This window comes from Jaculus jaculus, chromosome X (assembly GCF_020740685.1).
Source record: "Jaculus jaculus isolate mJacJac1 chromosome X, mJacJac1.mat.Y.cur, whole genome shotgun sequence".
NCBI lineage: Eukaryota > Metazoa > Chordata > Mammalia > Rodentia > Dipodidae > Jaculus > Jaculus jaculus.
This window is the reverse complement of record NC_059125.1, coordinates 136,474,202-136,492,581: the sequence shown is the minus strand read 5'-3', so window position 1 is coordinate 136,492,581 and position 18,380 is coordinate 136,474,202.

Sequence of the window (18,380 nt, the reverse complement as noted above, 5' to 3'; positions counted from 1 at the left end):
CTGACCTATTTTTCCAGCCAAAGACAGGAATTTTGAACAATGCCTAATTTGGTAAAGACTGGTGACCTATGATTCTGTATTTTTTTCAACTTTTTATATAACTCTCTCTCTCTCTCTCTCTCTCTCTCTCTCTCACACACACACACACACACACACACACACACACACACACTTTATACCCTTTGATTACCTCATACCAGATCCTTTACTCTAGGGGAACTCCTAAGCGGTGTTATAGTATTTGCTGTGTGGTCAAGAAGGCCTCAGTCAGTCCTTGTGTACTGTGTTTCAGGATGTTCATACCCACTCTGTGGTTGTTACAATATTGTCACCACCTGTTTCACAGTGTTCCCTGATCTATGGCAGGCCTGTTGGCAATCTGATTTAGTGTTGAGTTCTATTGTTTGGATTTTTTTTTTTTAATGATCACCATATTTGTCACTATCATCCTTGAACTGGAAATCAGGCAAACAATAAAAGAAGTACTATTCATGTTGCAACTTCCACTACAATTTCCCCTAAATACTGGCAGATGAGTAAGGTGGTATGTGTCAAGTGAGCACTCAGCTATCTTCTTGTCTTATCAATATCTTCTCCATTTTTTCTGCCATCTCTAAAATAGCACATTCTCCAAACAAAAGTGATAGCAGCTTAGTTTAAGGGGGTAAGCAAAGTTATATGAGATTTTTGTGATTGTTGTTGTGCAAGCCCATTGTTCTTCTCCAAAGTGCAATAGGGGCTTCTCTCTGAACTGTATTAATATCCTGACCATGTGATTCTGACTTAATTTCCAGTACCAAATTTAAGATCTTTTCCACTATGTGGGCATCATAAAAAAATCAGTGAACCAGACTGGGAAGATGACTTAACAGTCAAGACACTTGCCTGAAAAGCCCAAGTACCTAGGTTCAATTCCCCAGGACCCATGTCACCCAGATGGACAAGGTGGCATATGTGTCTAGAGTTCATTTCCAGCAGCTTGAGGCCCTGGTTTTCCAATTCTCTCTGTCTCTCTGCGTCTCTCTCTCTCTCTCTCTCTCTCAATAAATAAAAAATATTTTTTTTAAAAAATCAGTGAACCATTGGTTACTCACAGAGACTCTATGCTAATGTTGCACATGTGAGCACTTCTTGTCCAGCTGGTTGATTGCATAGTGTACCAGGTCCCCTACTTATTCATGCTATTGGTGGACAATGCTCTCCAGCAGCTTCCATAGGGCTTTTAAGTACTTTGAGGGATAGCCAAGAGAGAGTGTGTTTCTCTTTTGTATCTAGCATGGCATTCTGATGTGCTATAACTGAAGACTGTGGTGTGTTTAGCAATTTGGGCTTACTTTTTGTTTTAGCAAGTAAAAGATGTGTTTTTGAAATGGCTTGCATTGTTTTGGAGACCACCCAATCCCTCTCTCTCTCTCTCTCTCTCTCTCTCTCTCTCTCTCTCTCTCTCTGCCTAACAACTCACTGGGGGGCGGCAACCCACCTCTGGGCCTGGGATTTACCAGCGAGGGACTGAGTGGGATTTTCATTGAGACTTTATTATCATGCTTTCAGGGCAAAGGGAAGAATATGGTGGTTTGAATGAAAATATGTGTCCTCCTCAGCCTCTAGGAGTGTTGATTAAGGTCAACTTTCTTGCTTAAGTCTCCACCAGACTACTGAAGAAGAGTTTTGTCACTGGGGACTGATGATTCTGTGTAAAGACCTTTTGCACATAGAAACTTCCAGCTCTTCTTTGGGGATGCCAGGATATGTAGCACTCAAATTTATTGCAGGAAATGTATCTGATGTACTGGCATGTTTACAATAAATTTTGATCCATAATAATATAAGCTCCTATGGGCCCTAGTTCCCATGTAAAACACTGCCAGGTGAAAGCCATTGTTTTTCTTTCTCCAAGAACCTTGAACCCATGTAATGTCCCTCCTCATTACAATGTGAGATTGCTTTGAAAGAAGACAAGAAAACCCATGATGCATGGACAGCAACTATAGCAAAAGGGATAAGGCCAACAAAAGGTAATAAACCACATCCTGGTGCTCTAACTGCCAACGAGATTTTAGAAATATGTTCCTTCTTGTGACTTCTTGTGACTGTGCTTAAAATATTTGAGCAGTGCACTGATATGATGGTGTAGAACGTGACTTTATGTCTTCTAAAGCTCCTCAGCATTTAAAATCCAGTCATGGAGGTGAACATGAAATATGATGTCCTCTCATTTGCTCTGGTGGTTGTCCTGCTAGAAGAGTCAGGCTTGGCTTAGAGGAGCTTGCCCACTAAAGACCAGTGTGTTACAGTAAATGATGGGTGCAAAAAGAATGGGGCCTTTTCGGCCATAGCCCTGTTTGTTGAACTGGAAATCTGTGAATGTTCCTACAGCATTTGTAGCCCAAGATTACAAAGTGTGGAGCCTTCACTTTTAGTCTCCTGCTTCCCTGTGCATGTGTGTGGGTGTGGCTATGTGTTATAGGTGGGTTGTGGGTACATGTGGTACATGCTCATGCGTGTGTAGGTATATGTGACATATACTCCCACTGTGTACAAGCACAGGTCATAGCTAAAATTAGATCCTATACTGCTCTTTCATCTTAAATCCCTGAGGCTGAATCCTTTGCTGAACCTGGAGTTCATTGTTTTTTGGTTATACTGGCTAAGCAGTGAACTACAACTCATTGATCTGAAAGGCCCAAGAATTCAGAAGCCCAGAAATACTATCACGCTCCAAAGGGAGCTTAAGCGGGCCCCTGCATACCTCAAACTCCAGGCTTTACTCTCTGTTGAAAGCAAGTAAAGAATCCCTCTTCTCATTATATCAGAGCCCACTCCTAATATAAAACTAGGTAAAAAGGGCATGAGATAGCCCTCAAGGATGGGAAATGAGTAATGAAGTAAACCACTTATTTGGTTTCTGTAAATAGCCTGCACCATAAGCCTTAATAGCCCACACTGTAAGCCTTAGTAGCCTGCACCATAAGCTGTAGCAGCCTGCCTCAGACCACCAAGGTCATAGGAGACTGATACCACACTCTGCTACCCCCACCCAAGGACCTGCGCAAATGCTGACCACCAAGATCATAGGAGACTGATACCACACTCTGCTACCCCCACCCAAGGACCTGCGCAAATGCTGACCTCCAAGGTCATAAGAGACTGATTGGTCCACGAGGGGCTTGAACAAATTAAACTAATTGGCTTAGAAACTACAGAGTGACACAAACTGACTGGCTCGCACCCCACGGGCTCCTGATGTTAAAAAAAATGATTGGTCTAATGCACAGGCTTTGTTAGAAACCCTATAAAAACTGTCCCATTCCTGCATTCGGGGCTCTGCAGTCCTCTACCCCTGTGCGGTGTACGACTGTGGGCCCCAGCGCGCTTGGAATAAAATCCTCTTGCAGTTTGCATCAAGACCGCTTCTCATGAGTGATTTGGGGTGTCACCATATCTGGGCAGAGCATGGGGTCCTCGTTTTGGGGGTCTTACAGATCCACCTGTCATGACTCACTCCAGCACTGGGATTATATACTTGTGTGGCCATGCACAGTGTAGTGGTATGAATTTAAAATAACCCCATAGACTGATGTGATTTAATGCTTAAATCCCAGTTGTTGATGCTGTTGGAGTAGCATGTTGAACTATTAGAAGATGGTGCCTCATGGGAAGAAGGTTGTAGCAGGAGTCTAGCCATGAGGTGTTACTTGTCAGCACCCTATGCCTCGCTTACTTTATCCATTCTGTTGTGATGATATTACATTGACTGTCAGCTATTGCTATGCCTTTGTGAAATAAAAATCTTCCTTTTGAGTCTCATAGTTGAAAATGAAACCTTTCCTACCTCAAGCTGCTTCAACCAGATTTGATCCTGGGTACTTTCTACTATAACCAGAATCTTATACTTGCACAGCAAGCACTGTGACATGCTGAGCCATCTCTTGAGCCTGTTCCATTACTTCTGTATTTTATTCTCGAGGGAGAAAGAGAAAGAGAAAGAGAGAGAGAGAGAGAGAGAGAGAGAGAGAGAGAGAGAGAGAGAGATCATGAATATGAAGTTTACAACCAGTGTATAGAAGAGGTGTGGTGGGAAAGATTATATAACACTGAATAAAAGAATAGGAATGAGAGCTGATGAGCCTAAAGCCATACTTTGGCTGAGATTTCACAAGTCAGATGAATGAAGAGTCAGGCCCTTGTTTACAAGAAATGCCATCCTAAATAATAACAGCACCTGGGAAAGAAAGATGCTCAGGGCAATAGCTATGGGAGGAGTGTCACCTTTCTGCCTTCTGTACTTTTGGAAATGACAATTCTGTCCAAAGCTCAAAGCTAAGTCATTGTCTTGAGACTTTCATCTTTCTATCTTTAAACAGTTCGGCAGCTTCTGTGGTAAAGAATAGGGTAGGTTTGAACTGGAATGAGAGTTGATACATTATGTGATGGTCATCAACCTATGGCACCACAAGCAAAGTTTTATTGGTTGATAATGTAATATCACCAATAGAATCATGGTAGGACATGATTCCTACCTGGTGACATTGTTTTATGCAGATGTGCTTTTAGTTTGTTGGGGGAACCTGTTAGAAGTGATGGTTCAAATGTCAAATGCCCCACCATAACTGCAGTTATTTGTAATTAAGATGCATACTCAAGCTGCCTTAGCTCTTGGAGGCTTTGGGAATTGGAAACTTATTGGAAAAGTTATGGTACTTAGGGTGGACATTGAGGCTTATTAATCCAGGCTACTGGATGTTCAAAGCTAGCTTCTTTTAGTGGTTACCATCTTGCTACTTATATATGAAGATGGTAACTGATTGCCATAATTTTTTCATGATAATGAAATTTCCTTTTAATTCTGCAAGCCTGAAATAAAGTCATTCCTGTCATAAGATGATAATCTTGGGCTTTTTTTGTGCCTCAGTGAGAACATAAATTCAGAGAAAATTAGTACCAAACAGTGGGGTCTTTTATGATGGATAGGACTATGTATATTTTGATCCATTGTAACTGTTTCTCAGAAGTAAATGGAAAGTATTGGTATGTTAGATGACAAAAACCTTGTGCAGTAAGGAGAGCAGAACTTGATAGGCCATTCTGGTAAGTTTGTAAGATGCAAATGCAGAAAATGGTATGGACTGTGCAAGCTTGGCTTATGAAATTTCAGAAGCTACAGAAAGTTTTTGTTGTTGTTTTTAGAATTTGGCAATGAAGAAAACAATTGGTCCATAGCTTCAGAATTTGAGCTAAGTTGAACTTAGAAGTGATGTTGTAGTGTAATTGTCAGAGGAATAATAGTAGTCCAGAAACACATGAAGAATATAAAGGTTGGCGCAGAAAGAAATGTAAGCAAGTTGGAAATCTCATTCCTATAAATTTAGGATGATTCAAGTACAATGTTTAAACATATTACCACCATTAAAAATGAAACAGCAGCCCCAGCTGAAACCACAGAAGAATTGAGGAAACAAGCAAGACTGCTGCTTTCTTGGTGAATCTGATATAAGCACAAGGGGAAAGGAAATACACACTGAGGACACTTAATACCTACCAAAGCAGAGATAAAGAGGCCCCTAAGAGCACAGCACTGATGTAGATGTGAAATGAACCCAACATGGCTCAAGAAATTTTGCAGAAGAGGGAGCAGAAAAAATATTAAAGCCACAAGTTGGGACATTATGCACAGAGACATTGCCTTTACCACATAACTGACTGTTACCCCAAAATGCATAACCCACTATCCCTTTGGTGTTGGCTTGCATCCCCAAGTAGGAGGTCCTCTTCAGAAAATAGGCAGGTATGAGGGAAAGGACAGTCTAACGTGTGTTGTTTAAATACAAATATGTCCATACGTAATAAAAATAAATTTTAAAAATTGTGAACAGGCAGTTATATGAAGAGACCAAGGAAAACATGGTCTGAGGGCAAAACCTAACCCAGTGAAGACTCAAGCTATCAAGCACAGAAATTATTTCCCAATGAAAGGGCTTCAAGGAAGAATATTAAAGAAGTCTTCTGTTCCTCAAGGTGTAGATTTTTGAATTAGATGACAAATTCCACCAGACATTGATTTAGGAAATATGAGACAAGCTAGAAATAGGTTCACTAAGTATACTGGATACTTCAGATGGTGGTGTGAAGCAGAATTATAGTCTAGGAATAAAGGTCCTCTGAGGCTGTTGCATGGAGATACATGTAAAGACGTAATGTGGGTTGCAAATGAGATTTCAGCATTTTGGAGACACGAGGACTATGGAATGGTCATGATGGAAACCTGTGAAATATTGATCTTTGATTGTACAGGACTTGAAAGTAAGAAATTTTCCTGAGTTTCAAAAGAGATTGACTTTTGAATTGCATTGAAATTTGTAAAAAGCAGGACATTAAATGTTAGGCTGAATATATTGTACACTATGAGGTGTTCATGTGTCTATGGGTAAACAGGGGAATATGCTGGCTTGAAGGGAAAATAGCCCCTATAGCCTCCAATGTTTGTGATTCAGCATTCTATTCAAGAATGGTTCCAGGTGGAATTGTATTGGTGGAGGTATGTCACTGGGTATGGGATTTGAGGATTACTTGACCAGCCTTGCTGATCCAATCTTCCTATTCATGTATGAAGATGACAGCTATTTTCACACAAGACTTATCAAGTACTTTTCCATTGCCCTTCTAATCTCTCAGCTTGTTGCTGCTGCCTGGAGTCCCTTATTGGTGTGAATACAAAAGATCTTTCATGGTACTCATTGACATAGGCTTTATGGTGGTAGGAGTTACCTTTTTGTGGCTGGGGAGAAGAACCTCTGTTTTCTTGCAGTTATGGGAGGAGGTGGTTCATTTTGGCTTACTGTTTAGAGGGGAAGATTTACCATGGCAGGGAAAGTTTGGCAAAACAAGCATCCAGGGTGTTATAGCTTGCCAGTGCAGCTTGGAAGAGTAGCAAGTCAGAGGTCCCTACCTTATGTGTCTGGACCAAAAGACTCAATATAGGACCCAGTAGCATACTTCTTCCAGTGGTTCTCCACCTCTCAAAGCCTCTACCAACTTTGGATCAAGTATGAGACTTAATCATGAACATATTTGACTTTGGTGGACATTCCACAATCCAACCAGCAATAATTGTACACACCTTGCAGTGTATACAAACTGACCCCTGGCACTACTTGATGATACTCCCTTATTTCAGAATATGTTTTATTTTTTAATAAGCTGAGGAATATTGGTATTGCATGGAATCCGTGTAGTTCAGAGTTATTAGTTGCATGTTATCAGGGTCCTAACAAAATTGGCTCACCTGAGGCCTCCATGTTTGTCATGGTCATCATGGTCTTAGCTGCCTGAATCAGTTCCTTACAAAATTCTTTTCATCTTGATGAAAGTATGAAGGATGCCCACACATAAGTAACAATAGAGAAGGAAAGAGTTTTACTTGAAAGGGGAACTACTGCTTCAGAGTAGTGGTCTAAAGAAAGATTATTGCTCCTCTGGGTTGCCTTATGGGTTTTAAGAGGAGAAAGAGTTGGTTGTTAGTGCATATGTGAATTTTTGTCTTGGTACATAGATGCAAACTTGTCCTTGTGCACAAGTGTGGATTATATAGCCCATTATTAAAACATGTATTTCTAACTGGGCATGGAGGCTAATTTCTTTAATCCCAGAACTAGAGAGGCTGAAGTAGAAATATCACTTGGAATTCAAGGCCAGCTTGGGCTGGAGTGTGATGACCCCACCTCAAAGAGAAACAAAAGGTATGAAAATTTTATGTTAATCATGGAAAAGCATGAAACACAAAGGCTTCTCTTAATATAAAGTCACTCTGAGGACAGTTTCCATACTATACCTATACCTTAAATTGGTTCACTCTGGTATTCAAATTACAGAACATTTTTAAGCATGGGTTTAAGCACAAACTGAGTACTATTACAACAGAATTTAGCATTAATTTTTGACCCTACCATGTGTTATATTGATTATAAATTTGATAGGACTAAAATCATTTTTGAATCATTTTATAGACTAACCTATCATCTGGTCATCTCTGTGAGGAAATATATTGATTAGGTGAATTGAGGTGGATAGATGGGCATACCTTAACTATAGGTAGAACCATTTCACATGGTAGGTGTGGTAGTTTGAATAGATGGCCCCCAACATATTCAGTGTTCTACTACTTTGTAGTTTGCATCTGCAGCCAACTGGCTGGTGGAGGTTTCACTGGGCGGATCTTAAGGTGTGGTGGTAGGTTTGAGATTTCAGCCTAAGGATATGCAAAGTACCTAGCTGGAGTTCGTGAAGTGTGCTGTGTTGTGTGGCTTTTGATTTTAGGCTTGTGGTTCTCTCTCTCTCATTGTGTGTTTGGTCCTGTGAAAACAAGCCAGCTTCTTTTGCCATTATGGAACTTCCCCTGGATTTGTAAGCTTCAATAAATCCCTTCCTCCATAACTGTGCCTGATGTGGAAGCTCATCTCATTCTACCTGAAGTTGTCTATTACAGAAGTTGGTACCAAGAAGTGGGCTGAGATAAACCTGACCATGTGGATGTTGATCTTTTGGAACTTTTTTTTTTTTTTTTTTGAGGAATGGCATGGACTTGGTGCTTGTAACTAAAGATGCCTCCTAGAGTGGCAAGCCAAGTTTTATGGACTATTCTGATGAGAGTTTTAGAATGTTAAGTTCAGACAGTAGTGAACTTCAAGGCTTGGCTTATGAACTTTCTAAGGAGAAGGAAAACTGTAGGGGACTTTGTTGTAACTGGGCTCCTGGAATAAGGGCTGGCTGTGTTCTGCTGTCCAGGTCCAGAGAGGTTGATTAAGGTTAAATTTATAATAGACTGATGTGCTTGGCTAAAGATAATTGGACTGAGAGATTTAAGATTTTTAAGCTGGAAAACCTCAAGCAAGTTAAAATTGCAGGACTTAGGTTACTGAACCTGCTATTTTCAAACACATTAGCAATCTTAAAGAAGATAACAAGACTCATTTACATTAAAACAATAGAAAGGATGTCTGAAGAAAGAGTATCATAGAAATACAAACTTTTTGAAAGAGTTGACTAGAGAACGAACCTGCTTTTCAAGGTTAGGGTTCATTTTGTCCCTGAATTAAGAGTATGGCTGTGTCATGAACACCTGGTATTGGTTTCAGAAGCATGAAAAATGCAAGGAGTCATTGTGAGTTGCACATGGTTCCAGGAGCTGCTGCTGAGATGTGGCATGAGGCAGGGCCTAATGCCCTGATTGGCTAAAAGTGTCTTTAGAAGATGGACCATGGTTTGCTTGAAGACCTGAAGATGTTATGGATATACCAGGACTGTGCAAGGGCTTCCATGTTTCACACTATTAGCCTAGGATGGAAGTGTTCCCTGGATACTCTTCCCAGCTTGAGGGGTGGAAGTAGAAAATCTGGAGACTGGAAGTCTCTGGTTATATTGAACTTGATCTGTAGAAGTTTGATGATTGTTTGATGGTGGTTGCATTTGCATTGTTTTAGTCTCTCCTTGATATGCATTGTATCAGTTGAAATTGTTTACTCTGTTACTTTATATATTGAAAGTATTTAACTTGATTTATTTTACACCACTTAGTATTTTAAATTGGTCAAGACTTTGGGGATCTTTGAAATTGAACTAAATACAATTTACAATGTGTGAGGGTTATGAATCTATTGGGGGCCAGGGGCGGAATGTGGTAGTTTGAATAGATGGCCCCCAATATATTCAGTGTTTTATTATTTGTGGTTTGCATCTGCAGCCTCTTGGCTGGAGGCAGTTTAACTGGGTGGATCTTAAGGAGTGGTGGTGGGTTTGATATTACAATCTGAAAATATGCAAAGTGCCTGGCTTTTGGCTTTTATGCTTGCCTCTCTCTCCCTCTCTCTCTCTCTCTCTCTCTCTCTCTCTCTCTCTCTCTCTCTCTCTCTCTCTGTGTGTGTGTGTGTGTGTGTGTGTGTGTGTGTGTGTGTGGTTTGGTCCTGTAAAAACAGGCCAGCTTCTTCTGCCATTATGGAACTTCTGCTGGATCTGTAAGCTTCAATAAATCAAACCCTTCCTCCATAAGAGTGCCTGGTCTGGAAGTTCATCTCAGTGAACCTGAAGCTGTCTGTTACACTAGGGTTCTGAACTGAGTTAACAGAAATCGAGATGTAATCACCAGTATCATGATACAGCTATGGTTTGCCACTGTTAAAGTTAATGTGAACACCAGCTGTAGCCATGTCTTTCTTGCCATGGTGGACTATAGCCTGAAAAAAAAAATTCCTACCTGAAACTAAATTTGTCATTTATTTTATTCTCATAATGAAGCAGAATAATATGTTAAATTTTTACCAAATTGGGTCAGTGCTGGACTAAAACTGATCATGGAATTCATACTGGTTTGAAATCAGTTTCTGGCAGGAATGTGGAAATTTTTAAAGTATGGACTACAGAATACACATTACTTGTACCATGCCACATGTCTGGTTTTCTAATGCTATTCTGCACACACTGAAGCTCTGGCTGCATTTTTGTTAGACAAGCCCTCTACTAAATGTGCTGTATCTCAGATACTTTTGTCCTTGAGTAATCTATCACTTTTTGGAACAAGTGGGTGGCTAAAACGCACAATTACCTCCATCTATGCTACACTTAGTTACAGACTTACTAGGAATTTCTGCCAAAAAGCCCTGTGTGCTCTTTCTTTTCTCTCAACAAGCTCTTTCTTATAATACTGTTCACATTTTGGTGATGTACGGTGTAGAGAGGTTTATGTCTCAGAATTCCTGGTGATGTAGTCAGTCTGCTAGATTTTCCAGTGTCTTCCAACCTTGGCCTATAGAACAACACTCCACAGTGGACTAAGTGGGGCTACAACCTAGGATACACATGTAATTATTATTACACTGGGATAAAATTTTGTCTTTAACTGTGGCCCCAGACACAAACCTCCCTTGTTTGGCTTATTCTGAGGCTCCCCATCTTCCTCCATATATTTGATTCACTGATCTATTTATTTTGAAATAGAGAGAGACCGAGAGACAGATGGAGATAGAATGGGAGTGCCAGGTATTTCAGACACTATACTTGAAGTCCAGACACATGTTCTACCTTGTGCATCTGGATGATGCATGTCCTGGTAATCAAACTTTGGTCCTTAAGTTCAGAGACAAGCACTATAACTGTTAAGTCATCTCTTTAACTTAAAATATTTTTTTTTTTGCACACCGAGACAGAAAGGGAGAGAGAGATACAGATAAAGAATGGGCAGGTCACTGCCTCAAGCTGCTGCAACTGAATTCCAGATATATGGGGAGGGGGCAAACAAAATGTAATCCAAACTAAGCTTATTCAATATAAACCTTTATCCTTGGAGATAGACTAAAAGATATAACCATCAAAAGGGTAAGGCAAGAGGATATGCTGCTGAAACAGAGCACTGAGAGACCTGTCTGGAATCTGGAAGAAAGCCAGTCCCTAGATAGCCTGTCTAGTGCTGGAATGTGCTACATAAACTACTGGGGGAAAATGGCCAACAAGTTCTGAGCAGAGATCTAAGCTACTCAGAAGCAAACATCCTGATACGATGTACATGCCAGTGCAATAGTGGTGTACAGCCTCCATGGGTAACCAATAGCTTGCTAATTGGCTAAGAGATCTGCTCAATGTAAAGGAACACATATCTAAAATAGGAAACCAGATCATAATCCTATAGAGAAAAATATTATGTTCTCCAGTGTCAAGCTCTCACCAGTCTTTGGCTCAAAGGGGGTTACATACATCAAAGTCCCCTTAAGTTAATTTTTATCCCATTTAATCATTGCTGACTTCACTCTCTGTTTGAGAAACTATTCTTCTTTTTCAGGAGGTAGCTAGAACAAAGGAGATAAACTACCTCCTCACACTTCAGCCAAGCCACAACAGAAACCATAGAGGAATGGGGAGAAAATAAAGAGTGTTGCTTCCATGCTGATCCTGATAAACAGAACCAGGATTTAGGAGACAGACCCTGAGGATACAAAACACCAACCAAAGCAGATATCCAAAGACTCTTAAGAAATCATCACTGAAGTAAACCAAAACCTCACCCACCATGACTCAGGGAATTTTGTGGAATAGGGGGAAGAAAGATTGTAAGAGTCACAGGTTGAGAAATAGTGACCAGAGGCATTCCCTCTTCTCCACAATAACTGAATGCACCTCCCACAACACATAAACCACAACCCCATGAGGAATACCTGCAAACCCACTGAGGAGCATTCCCAATTGAATGAGGGTAGGGATGAGGGAAAGAATGGTACCAGTACATTATACATCCATACAAATATATTGTAGAAAAGGAATTTCTACTCTTTTTAGCCTTCATGGTTTGTCATCATCATTAAGCCTGTGTCTTGCTAAGATACAACAGGAATAAGTGAAAAGGACACTACTAATATTTAAAGAAGTATGAGGGGTCTCACAAGAAATAAAGCTACATTAGGGACACAGTTAGTGGTTTGTGGTGTGTCTATCACAGGGTAGCACATAAGTGTTCTCAACCTAAATGAAAAAATTGCTAATATTCCCACCTGTACTATTGTGCACCAACATCCAAAGAAAGCATTTTAGTTGGTCTCTTAATCTCTGTGCATGTCATGTCAGCCTGGAGGCTCTAATGGGTGGGTAAACAGAAGATTCTATTTGGTACTCAATGACATCACCTTTTATGGTTGTAGCAGTTACTTTCTCACTGCTGGAATAAAACACCCAAATAAAGGCAGTCATTTGGAGGAGAACGTCGATTTTGGCTTACAGTTCAAAGGTCAAGCTTTACCCTTTTGGGAAAACCATGGACAATAGGTAGTCAGGGTGTCATGTATTGTCACAAGAGCATGGTAAGAGCAGCAATAGTCAGTAATCACTAGATAGGGAGGCTTGAAAATTAAAATGCAATACCAGTTCCACTGGCCCATTTCCTGAAGCAAGCTTCCACCTTCCAAAATTTCCACTACCTGTGAATCAAGTAGGAAACTTAATCATAAACACATGAGGGACATTAAATTCAGCCCTCCACCAATGGTTCTGAATATATGTTTTATGTTGAGAGCCCGTGTTACATTGGCATACCAGGATACAATATCTACAGAACAGTGTTATTGGTTGCATGCCATCAGGTAGTCATGCCTCTGCTGACCTGACACCTCCCAGTTTGTCATGACTGTCATGGTTGTTTCTGAACAGAGCAGTTTATTATGAAGATCTTAGCACCTTTTTGAAACAATTGAAGAAACACAGAAATAGCAATAAATAAATGTATTTTGCTTGAAAGTGAAACTATTTCCATACAGCCATAGTACAAAGAAAGATTGTTGAAGACTCCTGGTTTGCTCCTCTTGGTTTATATTTTTTTTTAATTTTTATTTATTTATTTATTAGAGAGAGAGAGTCAGAGAGAAGGAGAGAGAGAATGGGCACGCCAGGGCCTCCAGCTACTGCAAACGAACTCCAGATGCATGCCCCCCCCCCCACCTTGTGCATCTGGATAACGTGGATCCTGGGGAACTGAGCCTCGTACTGGGGTCCTTAGGCTTCAGAGGCCAAGTGCTTAACCGCTAAGCCATCTCTCCAGCCCTTGGTTTATATTTTTGGTATCCAGAGGAAAGCATGAGTTAGTGGTTAATATATATATGCATTTCTGTGGAAGGGTGAATAATATATCCCATGATCAGAATATTTATGTCCATTTTGAATGGAGGCTCATGCCTATAGTTCTGGAACATGGGAGGTTGAAAGAAAAGGATCACTGTGTGTGGAAGTTCAGTTAGTGCTATAGTGAAATCCTACCACATGTCCAAGACAAAGAAAAAGACCTGCTATCAGGAGTTGTATTCACTTCCATCCAAGAAATCAGAGTAGTGAGGTTCTGACATCAGCAGTTTGCAGGAATAGCTTAGAAATCTGTACTTTGCATACATCGATCTATGTACACAAATACATCCCTCGTCCACTGGATATCCAAACCTATATGCTTTGGTCATAATATTCCATATGTCTTTCATGGACATCTCATAATACAAGTTAAGTCATTCCCCTTTAATCTGTTCCCCTTGCTTTTGACAGTTCTAGTACATTCCAAAGTTTGAAGCTTAGACTCTTCTTCACATAAAGGCAGTCTGTTAATTGTGAACCTTAAAAATGAAAGCATATTATATATTGTAAACATATCATAGCAGAAAATGTATATTCTCACACCCAAAAGGAAGAAAAGAGGCTGTGGGTTTGAAAGTAAATATGTGTTCATGTATCCTCACAGATTTTTTTAAAATTTTTTAAATTTTTATTTATTTATTTATTTATTTATTTTATTTTTTATTTATATTTTTATTAGTTTTCTATTCAGCAAATACAGGCAGTTTGGTACCATTATTAGATATTTTAATAAGATTGAAATTGCTACTTAAGTCTTCTGCCAGCGGAGTCCTGATAGTAAAGATATGTGTCACTGGGGGTAAGATCTTTTAGATCTGCCCTACTAGGTATATGAAGAGCTATTTGCATGTCTGGATGCTCACGTTTGCTGGCTTCTTGGTTGTTTCTCTCTTCCATGGATCTATGGAATTTCATCAGGTAGTGCCAGGGGCCAGTTGGAATACACTGAAATGTGTCAAATGTTACTGCTGGCTGGATTGTGGAATGTCTCCCAAAGCCACATGTGTTCATAATTAAGTCTCATACTTGATCCACAGCTGGTGGTGCTTTTGGGAATTGAAGCATCACTGGAAGAAGTGGGCCACTGGGGCCCTGTATTGGGTCTATTAGTCCAGATGCATAGAGTAAGGAGCTCTGACTTGCTGCTCCCTCCAATCTCCTATGACAAAATGTAACAGTCTGGCTGCCTATTTTTCCATGCTTTCCTTGCCATAATAAATATTGCCATCTAACAGGTAAGGCAAAAGCAACCATGAGTGCTGAAGGAGTGTCCTGTTCTTCAAAGTCTGCTTTATCTACCCCCACCCCTGGACTATCAAATTGGCAACCTACATGTTATTCTGGAGTATAACAAATGCAGGAAGGAGAGGGTCATTGAGTTTACAACTTCGTCCTGTGTTCTGGAAAGGGCCATGGGCAGTGTTTATCAGATTTATTGGATGCCTTCATATAGGCCCAATAGAGCCATGAGGACAAACTGTGGATTGCTGTGGAGACCCAGTGGAGAGGCTGGGACCAAAATATGCCTATTGAGGAAAAATTCCAGGCCTAGATGAAGCTTTTTTTCTTGACTATGAGTAGCCTAGCTGGAGGGGTGGAATTGGAACTCCAGAGACTTGTTACTGGTTACAATTATTGGACTTGGAGACTTGTCACTGGCTAGTGTTGTTGGACTTGGAGCTAGAGTTTGGTGTTTCTCTGTTTAAATAATGCATTGCTAGAGTATTTCTTTGGTATGTCCAATGCCAACTTTTGTGGTGTCAATGTTCATTCTGTTTCGTTATGGGTTTTGCGGGGGGGATTTTTTGTATTATGGCTCAGTAAAAGGATCTTCAACTATGGGAATATGTGGATATCATTAGAATTGATAAAAATCATGGGGGCTTTTAAAGTTAGACTGAATGCATTGCATTTTGCATCATGTATGGATATCAGTTTATAGAGGTCAGGGGCAGAATGTGGTGGTTTGATATAGTTGTCCCCCATAAATTTAGATATTCTGAATTCTAGTCTCCTTAGCTGATAGCAAATGGAAATTAAACCTCCTGGAGGCAGTGTATTGTTGGGGGTGGGCTTATGGGTTTGTTAGCCAGTTTCCCCTTGTCAGTGTTTGGCACATGCTACTGTTGCTACTGTACTCCTGATTATGGCCAGGAGGTGGTGTCCATCCTCTTTTCATGCCATCATTTGTCCTACCATGGTGAAGTGTTGCCTTGATTCTGTAAACCAAAAGAAACCTTTTTTTTTTTTTTTTTTTTCCCAACATCTGTTTTTGGTCAGGTGATTTCTGTCAGCAATGCGAACCTGACTTCAACAGCATGTCTTTGGACTCTTCAGCTGTTATTCCTCTTCTTTTCCTCAGCATTATGTAAACTTTACCATTGCACCCCTACTATACACTGGTGGTAAACTTCATATTAATGATGGTTTTCTCTCTCTTTCTCTCTCTCTTCATCAAGAATAAAGTATGGAAGTGATGAAACAGGCTCAAGAGCTGGCTCAGTATGTCAGAGTGCTTGCTGTGCAAGTGTGAGAACTCGGTTCTAATAGAAGGCCCCCAGGCTCAAATCTGGTTGTATCAGTTAACTTCTCTTTGTTGGAAAAAAATAACTTAATTGAAACAGCTTGAGGTAGGAAAATGTTTATTTTCAACTAAGAGGCTCAAGAGGAAATTTGTTTTTTCACAATTGCAATAGCAATAGCAATACCTGACAGTCGGTGTAATATTGTCACATCAGCAGGGAGGAAGTAAAGAGAAGCACAGGAAGCAGGCAAGTAATGCCTCATGGCTGGACCCCTGTTACAAACTTCCTCCCATGAGGCACCCTCTTCTAACAGTTCCACATGCTTCTCCAACAGCACTACCAACTGAAATTTAAGCATTATATCACATCAGTCTATGAGGTCATTTTAATTTCAAACTGCTAGTCTGGGCATGGTCACACACGTGTATAATCCCAGTGCTGGGGTAAGTCATGACATTGTGATCAGTGAATGGCAGATCCCTGCTTAGCCAGTATAATGAAATAAGAATGAGCTCCAGGATCAGTGAAGGATTTAGCCTCAAGGATTTAAGATGAAATACCAGTACAGGATTTGTGTTTAGCTATGACCTCTGCAAGTACATGGTGGGAGCATATATCTACATACACATGAGCATGTAGCAGATATACAGACAACCCACCTATAACACTCCCCACACAAACACAAACACACTTAACATACATGTACAGGGAAGCAGGAGACTAAAAGTGAAGGCTCCTCACTTGGTACTCTGGGCCTACAAATACAATAGGTACAATCACAGATTTCTGGGTATATAAAGAAATTTTTGATCACACATTCTTCTTTGCATCCTTTTTTAACTCACTTTCAACTTCAGACTTATGTTCTTACCATGACATTACTATTTCCTTCAGTATATGTAGGATTTATATATGGTCCTCACTGCATTCATGTACTTTCAGTATATGGATATCATATAGGCAGAAAGGTGATAGATTATAGATGATTCATAAATAGGGAGATAGATAATTATTCATGTTTCTCATTATGGCCTCTGGTTAAATATGTAGCCCAGTATTGCCTTGAAAATGCCATTCAACTCACACATGCTGTAGTTACAATCATTTGCCACAATGTCTGCCCTTTCTATGCTATGATAAACTTGAAACCCAGGTTCACACATGCTAGGGATTTTTGTCTTATAAACTCACATACTGTTTTTGATTATTTGTTTGCTTGCCTAGTTTGTTTCCAATTTTGACAGTGATACAGGTTGTCCTGAAAATTGGAATGTTATACTTGCTTATACCTGTCTATGAACCAGATATGTTTAATATGCTTATCAGGGCACCATGATAGTCTTTTTAATCCACCCAAATATATATTTGAATTTATCATATATATTTCTTTTTATTTTTTACAGTTTGGCCTTCCTAAGTCACAGGAAAACATTAGATCACTAATTTTTTCTCTTTATATTCTAATATATTGATGTATATCTAGAGCCTCCTAGAGAAAAGTACTTGAATTGACTCTGATTGAATAGTCATTTACTTAGAGGATCATTGTTTATCTATCAGGGCCCAAAGTATAACTTTAATTGTGACCTAAGAGCCAACCATCTGCAGAATCCAGTCTCCTTTCTAAGAGGAAAGCTACTTGCTACAGGGAGGCAGGCTAAATCAAATTCTAACAAAGGCCAGAAATTTTAGAAAAAAAGAGTGTTCTTGGGATAAAATAAACCAGCTAATAATTAATATTTATTGTTTCTCTGCCTTTCTTTCCCAAAGAGTTTATAGTAATCATAGTTTTCAAGGATTTTCCCATTCTAATATCATACTATTCTGTTGTGGTCAACAAAAGCCAACCCCAAAATTCAAATGTGCATTTCATAGCAAACATTGAGTAAATATGCAGTTTAGTAAACAGCAGTGGATTCACATCTTATGGCCTGTATTATTCTTAATTCATACCCTGAAAAACAATTATTTTATAGATATCAGGAAAAATATCAGTAAGTTTCCACAGCATAGCCTAAGAAGAACAGGAATGAATAGATCTTTCCAGTCATATGAAGGAACATGTATGAGATATATTTTTCAGGTAGAACTCCAGTACATGGTATGTTATATTCCCTTGGCCTTATCCCTTTTGCCTGTAGTTGTTGTACATGTATTGTGGGATTTCTATTCTTTCAAAGCATATTCACATTGTGATGAAGAAGG